The sequence below is a fragment of the Puma concolor genome, chromosome C1 (genome assembly GCF_028749965.1).
Source record: "Puma concolor isolate L17-30 chromosome C1, mPumCon1.1.hap2, whole genome shotgun sequence".
Lineage (NCBI taxonomy): Eukaryota > Metazoa > Chordata > Mammalia > Carnivora > Felidae > Puma > Puma concolor.
The window spans coordinates 101988604-102004627 of record NC_141674.1 but is presented as its reverse complement, the minus strand read 5'-3'; the positions used below and the strand labels follow the sequence as shown (position 1 = coordinate 102004627).

At 39.2% G+C, this 16024-nt stretch overlaps 1 long non-coding RNA gene across 1 annotated transcript; it reads right to left on the bottom strand.

Moving 5' to 3' along the window:
- Nucleotides 1–456: 456 nt before the first annotated feature.
- Nucleotides 457–13301, bottom strand: LOC147578286 (uncharacterized). Its single transcript, XR_015254243.1, has 4 exons — nt 13211–13301; nt 7709–7773; nt 1318–1972; nt 457–630 (listed from the first exon to the last, which is right to left on the bottom strand). It is a non-coding gene; the product is annotated as an uncharacterized LOC147578286 (long non-coding RNA).
- Nucleotides 13302–16024: the final 2723 nt, after the last annotated feature.

Sequence of the window (16024 nt, the reverse complement as noted above, 5' to 3'; positions counted from 1 at the left end):
CATGTTCTAAGAAAGGCTTGCTAAGTCTGTTCATGAAGCCATTTCTAATAATAAAAGCCCAAATACCAACACCTTACTCTTCCACCTAAATGAGTTTGCTTTTTAATTCACCAAACAACTCCATGTCTGTTTAGATGGGAAATGAAGAGAGGGCAGGGCCCAGAGCCCAGATTGTTTTACTTGGTGCACAACCCTGGGGTGTTGGATCACCAGGATTGGAAAGTGGATTGTTGAGGAAGTATGGAAGAGCTTCTAGGTAAATGCATGAGAGAAACCTAGGATGAGGAGAGGACAAAACACCAAAAATTATACGGCTTTTAAAAAAGTTATTTTAAAGTTGAGGTATAATTAACATACGATGTTACGTTAGTTTCAGGTTACAACTTAGCAATTTGACATTTATATACATTACAAAAATGCTCTCCACGATAAGTGTAGTTACCATCTTTCGCTGTTACAGTATTATTGACTATATTCCCTGTGCTGTACTTTTCATCTCTGTGATTTATTTACTTTATATCTGGAAGTTTGTATCTCTTAATCTCCTTTTAAAAAATCTTCTTTATCTGTACTTTTATCACTTGCATTAGGCTGGTCTTCTTGAGATGGATGAAGGTTCAAGGTGCTGATCTAGAGATAGAAAGGTTAGAGATAAATGGATTGCAGAGTGTATGAAAATGTTAACATAATTTAATCTTGTTCATACCCCTTCCATTGTTCAATACTTGTTAGCTACCTGATCTTAACAATAATTCTACTCTCTTCCTTCCCTCCTATGCCTTGCCTTCATTCCCTTCCCTTCCCTTGTCTTCCCTTTCCTTCCTATAAATCATTCAAATAAAAAAATCTCATCCTTGCTTCTAATTTCCTTACCTCTCTCATGCAATAAGTCATAAGATTCATTAGAGTCTCTAATATAGATATTGACTATGTCATAGCCAATTCAACCAGTGACCTTGGCACTGCAGTTTTTCATCCTCTAAAACTCATCTTTAATTATAATACCCCCACTTAAAATATTCAATGAGCGCTCAACACCTAGAAGATAAAATATGACCTCTTTATATTGACCTCAAAAGTTCAAAATTTAGTTCTCACTTGACTTTTCTGATGCCAAGCAGCTAATACTGGGGTTCTGAATCCCTGAGCTCACCAAGTACCTTTGTACTTTCGTGTCTTTGTCCAAGTTACAGTGGTGTCTATTAATGCCCTTTCTGTCTTGTTACGTTTCTCCATTTTCTCAAAGTATGAAACCTCCACTAAAAATGGTGGTGAAACCAACAAATAAAAGCCCACAGTGCTGAATTTATTGCTTACTTAAGACAGGAGGTATGTTTTTCAGTCGAAGTTTCTTTAAGCAGGAAAGACTGTTGATCATGTATTAGGACTCAAAGGCATGGAGTTCAGAGATTGATGGAAATTCAGAGTTGTAAATAAATTATTATCAATGGTTGAAGTGTGATTGTGTGGGGAAGACTTATTGATTGTATACTTCCAGAAGCAGGTCATTGGAATGAGCCCATTCCTGATCGGCTGATCTTCAGGAGCAGGTAGTTTTCAATAATTGGTTGGCTTGCAGAAGTATGTTCACAAAGACAAGTTGACTTTGATTTGAGTAAATACGTTTGAAACCAATTCTGATGGCTCCATAGCTACAGAATTCTTATTTATTGATTAAACAGTTTTAAAACTGATTCTGGTGTCTACTTCCATCCTTGCTGTAAGAACAATTGGTCTTCTAGGAGTATGGAAATTAATTTTTTTTTCAATCTTCCTTTAGGTTCTCTTCTAGCTAAAGCTTCAAGAATGACATAAGCATTCTTCATATTTCCACTGTCTCTTTGAAGATGAGGTTTTGTTTGTAGATACCTGAATTTCAGTTGAGTGTTGACAAGCATGATTTTATCTTGCGCTCATTTTTTGTTGTTGTTGTTGTTGTTGTTATTTGGTCAATCATCTGCTGGAAAAGTGGCTGCATGGAAACATTTAAGACTTGAAAACATATTAAACAATTTGTGTGACAAATATAATTAAAGTATTCTAAGAAGGAACCAATAGTCACTTTAAATAATAAACACGACTTCTCAGGTTTGACCAAAAAAACAATCCCATTGACTCTTCGGGTCTTCCCTAGATGGCCAGGTTGCCTTTTATTTTATTTTATTTTATTTTATTTTATTTTTTATTTTAGAGAGAGAGACAGAGTGTGAGTGGGGGAGAGGGACAGAGAGAGAGAGAGAGACAGAGAGAAAGAGAGAGGGAGGGAGAGAGAGACAGAGAATCCAAAACAGGTCCCACACTCAGTGCGGAGCCTGACATGGGGCTCAATCCCATGGCCCTGGGATCATGACCTAAGCTGAAATCAAGAGTTGGCTGCTCAACCGACTGAGCCACCCAGGTGCCCCACCTTTTATTTTAGCTTAGATACAGATTGCCCAAGTTGTTAATCCAGGTACAATATGAAGTATTAGAAACGGGGAAGATTTCCCCTGATTTTCCAGAAGAAAATCTAAGACTATTTTCTTTTCCATAGTTACTTGGGCAAAGGAGTTTAAAAAGGTTACTTGTATACCCAGGGTAAGAGCTATGTTATTTACCACGGCAGCCAAAATAAGGAACTTATTTTTGATGACTGTATCAAGTTTTTCAGCTTCTATGGTAAGATCATTAACCTTTGGAGTCTGTTTTACCAATTACTGTTTATTTTCTTGGGAAGAGTTTTATCCATACAGACTTTTTGTAGGAAACATTTAGCGTGTTAGGGAATTATACACTAGAAATGATCTACAAGTGCCGCAGAACAATTAGTCTTGGTTCTGTGTTGGCATTGAAGATGCTGATTTCACCATAGGAAAAGGAACTCAGGTACTTTATGAGATACAGTTAACCTCAGTGGAACTTCAGTATATTATCTCTAGATGTTATCATGACAGCAGTAATAGTTGCATCCTGATAATATCTGTATCATCTATTGCAAGGACATTTTACTTCATTTATATATTATCTATAAGTTGTATCATTACTGGCAAAGTCAGTGTAACATGTCTTTATACTGTTTTAACAGATTGGCTGCACTACAAATACCCAAATTAGCTAAATTATAATTAGACTAATGGTTATCTCTAATAAAGCCTAGACTTAACCAAGTTTATTCATAAGAAAATCACGATGGGCTATTAGAAACTAGTAAAAAGGAATGATAACACCCAAAGGAATGTGAACAAAAACATTCACATGACTGTTTGGAAATCAGAGCTTTCAAGTGTCTAGACCAGCAGTTTACAAATTATAACCTGTGGGCCAAATCTTGCTTGCTGTCTGTGTTTATAAATAAAGTTTTATTGGCACACAGCCATGCTCATTTTGATTATTTGTAGTCTATAACAGCGTTTGCACTACAGTGGCAGAGTTGAACCATTCTGTTAGAGACCCTCTGGACCAAAAGAGCTTACAAAATTTACTATTTGGTCCTTTATAAAAAATTTTTGCTGACTAAACTAATTGTTCCAATGGTCTTGGGTGGAAGCTGTCTACAACTTCCAAATATATTGGGTTCGGTTAGTAGTCAACTTACATGGACCATTTGACTCTGAAGTTTCCCCATGGAACCTCAATTTAAGGTCTCCAATTCTTCCAAATGCTGAGTTTTTTCTCCTATGAGTTAGGACAGTGCCTGCTACATTGAAAGCATGTGATAGATGTTGTCAAAGTGGCTTTAAGTGCTTGCTGTGCACCAGACATTGATCTCAGTGCTGTCAGAATACAGGGGTGATGCAAACAGAGAGCTTTTATCCAGTAATTGTATGGGACACAAGTATAAAAATAGCTCTAATGTAAGATAGAAAGCTGTAAGTCTCATAAGAGAGTTATAGATCAAGGGCTATGAAGATTCAGGAAACAGGAAGCATTTGAAATAGGCGTTGAGGAGATGAGGAAGAAGGAGACTCCTGGCAAATAGACCATCATGAAGAAAGGCATAGTGGTGCGATATCACAGAGCATGTCTGGGGAGGAGTCAGTAATCTTTGTCTACTAGTAAATAAGGTACCCAGTAGGAAGCAATAGAAGATCCAGGGGAAAATGAATTATTTTTTTTCTGGGATCAGATTTACACAGCAGTGTGCTGGGGCTGGTTCATGCCTGTTAAATATTCAGGAATCTTTTAAGCTGGCTGTTAAGTCTTTGGTAGCTTAAAATTGGCCATGATGACAGGAAGAGAGCACGAGTGATTGAGGGCAAGGAGAAATAGAAATACTATTTCTACTATTTTTACAATTTCTACTAAGAATTTCTCATGGCACCAGTGTATGGCACAGGTCTAGGCAGAAATTATGTATATGGCTCAAACCCTGGATGAATAGCTTTTTAAAAAACTGTTTAACTGAGAAAGTGTGCTTGGGAAAACCCAAGGAAGGAATATAAGAAATTAATCAACTGTTACCTCTTGTCTGTGGGAGTTAGAGTTGATTTTATATCTCAGCCTTTTATATTGATACACTGGTCTCATGTTTCTTTTTCAAGAAAGGTGCATAATAATATCACCCAGGGTGACTGTGAAAATTAAATGAAATAAATGGTGCTTCCAAACTTTCCTAATGATAATAATCATCTGTGATGTTATAATTCATTAAGGGAGGGAGGGAGGGAGAGAGAGAGAGAGAGAAAGAAAGAGAGAAAGAGAGAATATCACCTGGACAAGCACACAACTTCTTGGGTCTCATCGCAGATCCCTTAATGAGAATGTCCAGGACAGGGGTCAGGGAAGTTGTTTGTTTAACAAGAGCCTCAAGTGATTCTTATTGGGAAAATTTGGGGAAAAAATGAGTTAATATATATGAAAATACCTTACAGTAAAGTGACAAGAACATAATTGGGGGGGAAATGTTGAATGAATGAACCACTTATCAGCAAAGCAGTATTCAGCAAACCATTACATGTTCCTTGACTCAATCTTCCTCTTAATGTATTCAGAGGAATTGTATTAATACCTATTACTGCGTAGAGCTTGGGAGAGGATTAGAGTCTATCACTGGAAAAGGCCTGGAAGGTAAGTGCTGTGTCAACACCAGCTGTTAGGTTTAATTGGTTCACTGGAAGTAGGCAGGTTGAGAAATATTTGTCTCAGAGGCTACCCTCTTAGAGAGAATTGTGTACAGAGGTTGTAAGCTCTAAAAGACCACATTGTGCTGGGGATATGGGCAGTTTGGGAAGAGGAGAGACCGCAGTAATGCCCAGCAGCTGAATGTCAGAACTTCAGGGGCCAGGCAGTGAAGACGGGAGAGCTATCCCCAGTCTGGAGAGCAGTAGGTCCTGTCCCATTGACAAATGCTTGCAGGAAGAAATGCTTGAGTTTTCCAGGTGAAATAATCTAGTCCCCAGGAAGAGGATCATTTTTTATGGCCAGGAACGCCCCACTGACAGTTCTGTCTAGGGAGTCATGAAGAGGGATGAGGCTCAAAGACAGGCACCCCAGGGCCTTTGCCCTTCGCCATCAGGAGCACATGATGGAGTCAGCAAAGTTGAACCCCTGCCTGAGTAGGATGAGGACAGCCCACCCCAGGTTCTGCAAGGGTAGAAGGTCTGAAAACATCTGCCAGTGGGGAGGAGGTCTGCTCTGAGCAGGTGCCCATCACCACTGCTTAGGACAGATATTCTCCCTTCTTTCTGCCATCTTCATCCTTCACCCCCCCCCCCAATCCAGTTAAGAACCTCTGTCTCTGAATGGTTTCCCTAACCCTTCCTGTTTCAGTTTCCTTCTCTTCCCTGTATTCTGTTTAGTTGTTGGAACATCGCTCAATTTAGTGGCCACAGAACAGTTTAAAAAGCATGGATTTAAAAGTCAAGTTTCTTCTTTCCACGGTTGTTTTATATTTTGAGTATTTCAGCCAAAACAACCTTATTATTTAAAATTTCTTTAATGTTTATTAATTTTTGAGAGAGAGAGAGAGCATGAGAGCATGAGCAGGAGAAGGGCAGAGAGAGAGAGAGGGAGACACAGAATCCAAAGCAGGCTCCAGGCTCCAAGCTGTCAGCGCAGAGCCCGACGTGGGGCTTGAGCTCATGAGCCGTGAGATCATGACCTGAGCCGAAGTCGGACACTTAACCGACTGAGCCACCCATGTGCCCCCAAAACCACATTATTATTATTATTATTATTATTATTATCCATTTTTTATACAAGATCATGCATGTGTTTTACTTCTTTGGTTACTAATAAATCATTGTATACACAGAAAAATGTTCTTTACTTTCCTCTGGCCCTCTTCTAACGTGGTAGAAGAATAAAACTTATTCTTAATTTTCTATAAAGGGGCACGATATGGGTCACCCGTAAATACCAGATAATTAAAAAATGATATGCTTAAAACTCCAGTTGTTTAGTTCAGTCTGATACCACATTGAATATTTCCCTCAGCTTTCCTACCAGCTAGGAGGTGGAGAATAACTACCAGAAACATGCTGTAGAGTAGAGAGAGTCTGTGACTAAAATGTAAATAGTAGTGTATATTGGCCATGGAAAAGTCACAAAATGAAAAATTTCCTGGGATATCAAGAATTAACAGTACCAGGACATGGTTTCCTCTGGGGAACTTAATGATAATTTTTTAATGTAGGAAGCAATTCCTGTTCAGTAGAAGAAACATTTTACATATTAATTGTGTTTTCCTCAGAGGGTAGAAAAATAGTACAATAAAATCTTCATTATTCAGAATTTGTGATTATTTGCCTAGGAAATGGTCTAACATTCACCTATGTCTTTACTGTCATTAAAGAATAATTCAAATCAAATGTTCTATGATGGAGTTATCACCTGGAAATATTAAAATTGTTGGAGAGAATCTTCTGAAGAAATGTTTAATTGCATTTAAAAGTTTATTGTAGGGGCTCCTGGATGGCTCAGTCAATTAGGCGTCTGACTTTGGCTCAGGTCATGATCTCATGGTTCGTGAATTCGAGCCCCACATCGGGCTCTGTTCTGACAGCTCAGAGTCTGGAGACTGCTTCAGATTCCATCTCCCTCTCTCTCTGCCCCTCCCCTGCCCATTCTCTCTCTCTCTCTCTCTCTCTCTATCTCTCACAAAAAATAAATAAACATTAAAACAGTTTTTACAGTTTATTGAAAATTATCTCTTATGCAAGGATCCTTAGGAATATAGATAATTGGAGTAATTTTATAAGGGTAATTTATAAGAATATAATTGTGTACTTTTTTTTTTTTTATAATTGTGTTCTTTTAAAAGCTTCTGCAATTTAGCCACCTTGTTACATTAGCCTTCCCCACTTAGCTTGCCTTTAAAGTATTTTCCAGCTCTTCCTACACTCAGATCAGTATCATGGCAAAGTTGAGGTTGACAGAAATCATGTAACAATAATAATGGTGATGATGCAAATAACTCAGAGACTTTCCCTACCTAACCTAATTGTGTTTGAAAATTATACTAAACTTATTTGCTGATAATCTAATTTCTTTGGGGCCTCTCTGACTTTTCAGGATGGTTGATTTATACGATTAACATAATGACTCTGGGACTGTGAATAGCCTGAAGTCCCTCTTCTCTGTAAAGGATTAGTGAGTGCTGTGAGTCCCCCTGGGAGAGATGGTCCAACCCATGTCAGACTGGATGGGAGGTTTGTGATAAAGAGGGTGAAGGAGGAAGGGATGTAGATTTCATCATTACCCAGAATGAGGTTGAGGAGGGATAACTTACAGCATGCAGCTATCCAGAGGCACCAAGATCAAAGGCTGACTGCCATGTATCCAGGAAGCATAGGACTGTGCAGGGAAGAAGGAGGAAAGCAGATGTTAAAATCAAAGAAGTCTGAAAAAGGTTTGGTAAATGGCTCTAAATGGGCCACAGGGGACATCTTCATAGGAAAAGTTGAGAGGAACCCTGACAGGTTCAGGAGATTAGTTGATTTCTTTTTTTCTCATCTCTTCCTTTGCCCCTCAGTCTACTTCTACTCCCCTCTCCCCACAGGACCAACAATTAATTGACTAAACCACAAGAGGTCCCTGGGTAGATGTTGACTTTCATCACTTTACCTTCTTCCTCTATCAGTTGGGCTAAAGATGATGGCTGCAATGAAAAACAGGTCATGCCCTAGCATGAGAGAGGGAAGTAAAACTACTTCTCAAAGGAAGAGAGAAAAATATGGAGCTGGCATTTATAATCTCACAATAGAACCAGGAAACTTCTCTTAATAATCCATAGAACTCTTGTCATCTTTGGGCATCTCTGTTTGAGCCCTCTCAGAGGCTTACCAGGAATCCTAGCGTGGGGAGGGATCTTCTCTTCTAGTATCAGCTGCTCCACCCCTGCCTTCTTGCCCTGCCCCTGAAGATGGGGGCAGTGCAGCATGGTTTTGCAGCCACATACACCTGAGTTGGAATCCCTGCTCTAATACTTGCTAGCTATGTGACCTAGAGCAACTGACTTCACATTTGATTCTCAGTTTTGACGCATCTATCTTGCAGTATTGTTATGAGGATAGAAACATTGTATAAAATATTGTAAGTAGACAGACCTTGCTTGGGAAGGTGATATAATGGCTGAAAGCATCAGTTTTTTTTTTTTTTCTTCTGTCACATGGGGATAACCATAGTATTTACCTTATAGGATTACTGAATAGATTACAAGAGATAGAATAACACTGTGCTTAAGGGTACAGGCTCTGGGATCAGACTGCAGGTTCAAATCTGGCTCCATTCTCATTGGCTGTGTGACTTTTGCGAGGTATTTAATCTCTTCTTGTGTAGGCTTTCCACTCAATAGCATGGGGATAATAATAGCATTTAATTTATGGGATTATTGCATGGACTAAATTAGGTTTTATCTTTAAAGCAGTAAGAACAATGCCTGGTATATGGTTAACATTATTTAAATGTTAAATTTAAAAATACTGAGATTTGGTATATAAAACATTTTAACACACTATATCTAGTACATAATAGCTAGTGATTATTGTATCATGGCTTTGTTTAGTGTTAAACAACTTCTCTTCACATGAATTTTGAAAAGGTCTACAGTGAAATAAGCCACAGATTTCTAAATCCAAGGGTGGTAGAACATACCTAAAGATCATCTTGTGTGGTGGTTATAAAAAATGACCCTAGGGGCGCCTGGGTGGCGCAGTCGGTTAAGCGTCTGACTTCAGCCAGGTCACGATCTCGCGGTCCGTGAGTTCAAGCCCCGCGTCAGGCTCTGGGCTGATGGCTCAGAGCCTGGAGCCTGTTTCCGATTCTGTGTCTCCCTCTCTCTCTGCCCCTCCCCCGTTCATGCTCTGTCTCTCTCTGTTGCAAAAATAAATAAACGTTGAAAAAAAATTTATAAAAAATGACCCTAAAATTCTTCAGCTCTTATCAAGAGGTGAGGTTTATATTGCCTCCCAATGAATCTGGGCTCTGTAACTACTTACATATCATGGTGTGGATGTGATGTTTCAACTTCCTGTCTCTTGTGCTGCTTGCTCTTAGAACTCAGCCACTATGCCCATATGAGAGAGACAGATGCCTGTAAGTTGCTGAGCTCCCAGCCCACATGTGAATGAGCTTCCTTGAAAGTGCATCCTTTTTACTCCAGCCCTACCAAGGCTGACCCTACATGAAAGATACTGGCTGTTCCTGCTGAGCCCTGCCCAAATGATAGATTTGAACAAAACTTTTGTTGTTTTGGGGAGGTGTGTTAGGCAACAATAGATAGGTAGAACATCTAGTTTGTTCCCCACTGATATTTACGTCTCCTCTACCCTGTCACTTATCTAAGCTCTGCTTGTCTGTCCAATCATTCAACAAATATTTATTCAGTGTTTATGTATCAGACATTTCCTAGGCACTGGGGAATGCATCAGTGAATAACAAAAAGGTCTTGGCTGCAGAATTCTTCATTCTGTAGAGGGGAGAAAGACAAAAAAGTAAAAGAATAAATTATATAATGTCTGGGATTGATAGGTACTATGAAGAAAAAGGAGATGGTATAACGAGTGATGAGACGCGTATGTCTTAGGGAAACTTGTTGCCATTTTAGCAAGGGTGTTGGGGAAACACCATCTAATGAGGTGATACTTGAGCACAGATCAGAATGAAATGAGGGAGCTGGTTATATAGATCCCTAGGGGAGGAGAGTTCTAGCAGAAGGACAAACAGTGTAAGGTCTGTGGCAGGAGCACACCCACACGTTCAAAAAATGATAAGGAGGCCTTTGAGGTTGGAAAGGAATGTGCAAGGGGCAGAGAGAGAAAGTGAAGGACTTGGAGGCCACGTAAAGGAAGTTTAATTTGATTCTCAGTGAGATGAAAAGTCATTGGAGAATTTTGATCATTGTATTTTTTTATTGAGGTAAAATTTACATGAAACAAAATGCACACAGTTTGATATGCTTTGACAAATGTATACTCCAGTGTGCATAACCAATCATCACAAAAAGTTATCTTTTGCTCCCTACCCATCAATCCCCCTCCCTGTCTAATAGGAAACCACCATTCTGATTTTCACCACTGTAGGTCACTTTTACTTATTCTGGAACTTAATATAAATGAAATTGTACAAAGCGAAATTGTATAGTGCATACTATTTTTTATCTGCCTTCCTTCACTTAAAAAAATGTTTTTGAGGGCGCCTGGGTGGCGCAGTCGGTTAAGCGTCCGACTTCAGCCAGGTCACGATCTTGCGGTCCGTGAGTTCGAGCCCCGCGTCGGGCTCTGGGCTGATGACTCAGAGCCTGGAGCCTGTTTCCGATTCTGTGTCTCCCTCTCTCTCTGCCCCTCGCCCGTTCATGCTCTGTCTCTCTCTGTCCCAAAAATAAATAAACGTTGAAAAAAAAATAAATAAATAAAAAAAAAATGTTTTTGAGATTCATCCTTGTTGCATGCATCAGTAGATTATTTTTTTATTGCTGATTAGTTCTGTGAAAATATCAAAGTCGGTTTACCCAACTGTGACATTTGGACATTTGGGTTGTTTCCAGTTTTTATCCACTACAAGTAAAACTTCCGTGAACATTACAGCACATATGTCTTTTTGTGGGTATACATTTTCATCTCTTTTGAGAACATGCCTAAGGGTAGGATTGGTGGGCCATAGAGTAAATGTCTGTTTATCTTGATAATAACCCAAACAGTTTTCTCAGCTTTTGGTGTCATTGTGTACTTCCACCAGCAATGTATGAGAGTTCCAGGTGTACATTTGGAGTTATCAGTTCCCTCTCTTTTTCCCTGACTTTTTTTTCCCACAGGAGTCATTAAATCCCCCATTCTTCATGCTTTACCACAGGGCAAGATAGAAAAAGAAGGTTCTGAGAAAAGATGAGAAGTTCCTAAAGAGAATTTCCTTGCTTTTATAGTTGTTTACATGTGAAAAATCTGTCGAACGGAAATAAGTTCTTAATCTTCATTTTTGCAGTGCAGGTCAGTATTTGACAAAGCTTCTTTTGCAAAACAAAATTCTCATATGTAGCTCTTCTATTTTATTTTTTAGAAAATGTGGGTTATTGTTTTTTGTAGTATAACTTTTATATATTTCAAAACAATAAGTTATCACTCACTCTTTGTTCTTTTCCATGTCATGTGATCTCAGTTTCTTTTTTTTTTTTTCTTTTTTTCAACGTTTTTTTTTTTTATTTTTTTATTTTTGGGACAGAGAGAGACAGAGCATGAACGGGGGAGGGGCAGAGAGAGAGGGAGACACAGAATCGGAAACAGGCTCCAGGCTCTGAGCCATCAGCCCAGAGCCTGACGCGGGGCTCGAACTCACGGACCGCGAGATCGTGACCCGGCTGAAGTCGGACGCTTAACCGACTGCGCCACCCAGGCGCCCCGATCTCAGTTTCTTTTAACATTTTCATGTAAATATGATTTTCCAATCCTTTTAATCATGTGTGTGACTGTTCTCAGAAGTGTTTCTAAATGGACTCCATCTAGTTATTCAGTTGAATCAATAGTTTCAGGTTTCAAAGCAGTGATTTCAACTGTAAATTTACTTGAAGCATCTCTCTGCATTTATGTGTATGTAAGCCAGTGTGAATTGGTTTTCATGGGTTCTACAATATTTCTACTTATACTCTTTCCAAGAATGAAGCTATGAGTGATCTCCAGCAACATGTGTGCTCTATGTATATGTGGAATGTTACATCGTTGAATAAACACAGCTGCACTTATTAAATTGTATGGCCACACAAACACACATACATGCACATACGCACACACCCTTGCACACACAAAGCATTCAGGTAATTCACAGGGTGTTTATTTGAAGGGGTTATGGTGTGGCCACTCAGGTATGTTCATTTGCCTGGTTTATTAGGCTCTTGTGCCGTTTGGTGATATAAACGCCCTTCCCTAGGTTTGTAAGTGTCCTTGCTGCAGAAGTTCTTTCCCACTTTCATCCTTTACACTACCTTCTTTTCTGTTCCAGGAGGTGAAAAAAAAAAATCATCCCATACATGTCCTGTGTAAATGGGCTGGGACAATATCCAATAAATGCAAAACAAGAAAACCATTTTCAGATGTGAGAATACTATATGGGAAGCCATTTAACAATTTAGGTTCTCGTTTTTGAAAATATTGTATTCAAATTAAGGGAGTAAAGAACTCGTTTGATGTGTTTCCTAAGCCTCTGACCATTTTCCGCTGGGTTAAACACTCATTAAGAGAAGTGATTGAGCTCTTATTATATAAATTCCATTCCAACAAGAAGATTATGTATTTACTATATTGAGTTATAATTCATCATTTTATGTGTCTGTCTTTCCTAGCTGGTGATAAGTAAGAACCAGTGCCTCATTAATCTATGACATCTCTAAAAAGAAGGTGGGTCCTCGGCACAGAGTAATTCTCCCCTGCCCCCCTCCCAAATGCCATACCGGATGAATGAATTCCACTAGAATCTCAAAGCCAGCCCATGATAGAAGTAGAGGGCAGAAGACTGAACAAAAAGCTTTTTGTCTCTACCAGTCTGATGAAACAGCTCTTGTCAAGGCTACCAATAAGCTCCATCGTATTAAATCCAACGGCAAATTATCAGTGCTATTTTTTTCCAGCTGCTCCTATTATGCTGTGTTGTCACTGTTACCCCACCACCCCATGCCCCACACTATTTAGCCTTCACGTAATAGTCAGGATTTTTCTTCTAAAACACAGAATATATTGTGCAGTCTTCTGCTAAAAACCTTTCAGAGTCCTCCCAATTCACATAGAATTCAATCCAGAGTTCTTACCATGGTCTTTAAGGCTCTACAGTTTTTGCTCCTGAGTGTATTTCTGGCCTCATCTGCTGCTTCTCCATTGTTCACTCTGCCGCAAATGTCCTGGTCTCCTTGCTGTTCCTCGAGCTTGCCAAGCATATGCTTCCCTCAGCGCTGTGCACATGCTCGTTTCCTGTAATTTTCTTTTCTCAGAATCTACATGACTTACTCCCTACTTCACTCAGTGTTATATTGTCCTTCTGTGACAATTCTGTCTAAAATAACCTCATTCTCTATCTAGGTCATTGCTTTATTTTCGTAATACATACCATTACCTTCTATTAAATATCTTGATGTTTGTTTTTTTGTTTTTCATCTTTTTACTAGAATGTAACTTCTTGGTTTCAGGGACTTGGTCAGCCTTATTCACTGCGGTTTCCTGGAAGCCTAGAACAGTGTCTGGCAGATTGGAGACACTCATAAAGGTGTGAGTTTTTCATATTCACACATATCCACTCATAAATGAATGAAATAGAAGCCTATTGTCCACTTATTTTCTTTTTATTTTTTTTTATTTTTTTTTTATTTTCAACGGTTTATTTATTTTTGGGACAGAGAGAGACAGAGCATGAACGGGGGAGGGGCAGAGAGAGAGGGAGACACAGAATCAGAAACAGGCTCCAGGCTCTGAGCCATCAGCCCAGAGCCCGACGCGGGGCGCGAGCTCACGGACCGCGAGATCGTGACCTGGCTGAAGTCGGACGCTTAACCGACTGCGCCACCCAGGCGCCCCTCCACTTATTTTCTTGAATATGGTTTAAGTGATTATTCAAAGCCTCAAGAAGTGGCTTCTCCCTATATCTCTTAGTACACAGTGCTGACTTTTGGGAAGGAAGTGGGCAAAGATATGGAATCAAGAATCTTCCTGGAAGGAGAAGAAATAGATGCCTTTGGGGTTCGGTGTTACTATTAGGAATAACCTGATTAGATGGGAGGTGGGAGGGAGGGGAGGGTGGGTGATGGGTATTGAAGAGGGTATCTTTTGGGATGAGCACTGGGTGTTGTATGGAAACCAATTTGACAATAAATTTCATATATTTAAAAAAAAAGGGAATAACCTGATTAAAAGTCACTGGAAGAAAAATGCATCAAGGGCCCCAAAAATAAATTCATAAGGAGAAAAGGAAATTTCTGACTTTTGGTGGGGTTTTTGGAAGAGAGTTGGTAAAAGCCCAATTTGTGGCTACAGCTAGAAGCTTTCCGAGGCTCAGCTACCCTTGCCCAACTGACCTGCTTCAGAAAGAATGGTCAGGCTTAGGCATGTAAGCTAAACATAGCCATAACTTTATGAGTCCTGAGCACATTACACTGCCTGACCAGTGAAGGGGATAGCCATGAATAAAAACTCATCAGACTGGGGAGGCTGGGGGTTTCAGTCGGTTGAGTGTCCGACTCTTGGTTTCGACTCAGTCATGATCTCACGGTTTGTGAGTTTGAGCCCCACATCAGGCTTTACGCTGACCACTTGGAGCCTGCTTTGGATTTCTCTGTCTCTCCCTCTCTCTGCCCCTCCCCAGCTTGCGCTTGTGCTCTTCTCTCTTTCTCTCTCTCAAAAAAAAAAAAAAGATAAACATAAAAAATATTTTTAAAAACCCTCATAAGATTAAGTAGTAGCAGCAGAAACAATGGCAACTATACATGGTAGCCATCCAGTCCTTTCTCTGTCTTGGCATTTGGAAGCAGGATTTACTCCTTTGAAATAAATAAGTACCCAGGTTTCCTAGAAAATGTGTGGGTGAGACCTTAAAATACTATGGGTGCATTTCTTTGTTTTTCTTTCCCAAAAAGCTTAACCCAGAGGTAATGCCCAAATATTGGAATCAGTTAAAACATCAGTGCATTAAATAACTTTTAAAGAGTTACTATAGTATCTGTTTTCTTTTTATATCTTATTCTTTGGGCATTTCAATCTATAAGTCAATTAAATCCTTTTGGAAGTTAGTGGGACACAAAATGCAAATACATGTACTTGATTATTTAGATGACCATCTGACCTTATGATTTTATGATTTTTCTCTAAGTCAAATGGGAAGTCAGAGTGAGAGATAGAAATCAGATTTTGTGTGTGCATTTCATGTCTTTTCCTGGATTTTCACATGGAATTCTAAATCTGTATAACATTCACGAATATCTGTTGAATACAAAACATTTTATTATACCCTAACAAAAGGCTATTTAGAGATGTGTAGTATCTCTGTTAATGCAGCATAACACCTATTGCAAGAGAAGCCTTGTATATTGTTAGGAATAAATCTTATAGTCTTGATTTCATAATTTCACAGGCATAAAGAAAAATGGTTTTTAATATATTTTTTAATGTGGAGATCACTCAAAGGCCCATTAAGACTGGGAATGTCAGCCTCCAAGCATCAGATGAGAATGAAAAGTCCCCATACAAACAATAAGGCCATGCTTGTGCATTGCAAGAAGATCCCCCATGGAATAGTTGATTCAGAACTCTGACCATATTCTTGATAGATTGGTGGTCATTTGGTGGCACATGATAATCCATGGGATCTTCCCAACCTCCAGAATAACCATGTTGTCTAAAATGTCATTAGTTTTTGCTGTTGTTATCTAGTTTGAATGAAGCAAAGGTATACTGTGCTTTAGATAATGATAAAGTAAAATAAATGTAAGTTTTGATATGAATACAAACTAAAGCAAAAAGAAGGATATCGTTATAAACCTGCATTTATTCATATGGGTTCTGAATAAAAAGATAGATGACAGTATTGGGAGATAAAATGTTGAATAAAGAGTAAAAGAGGGGCGCCTGGGTGGCTC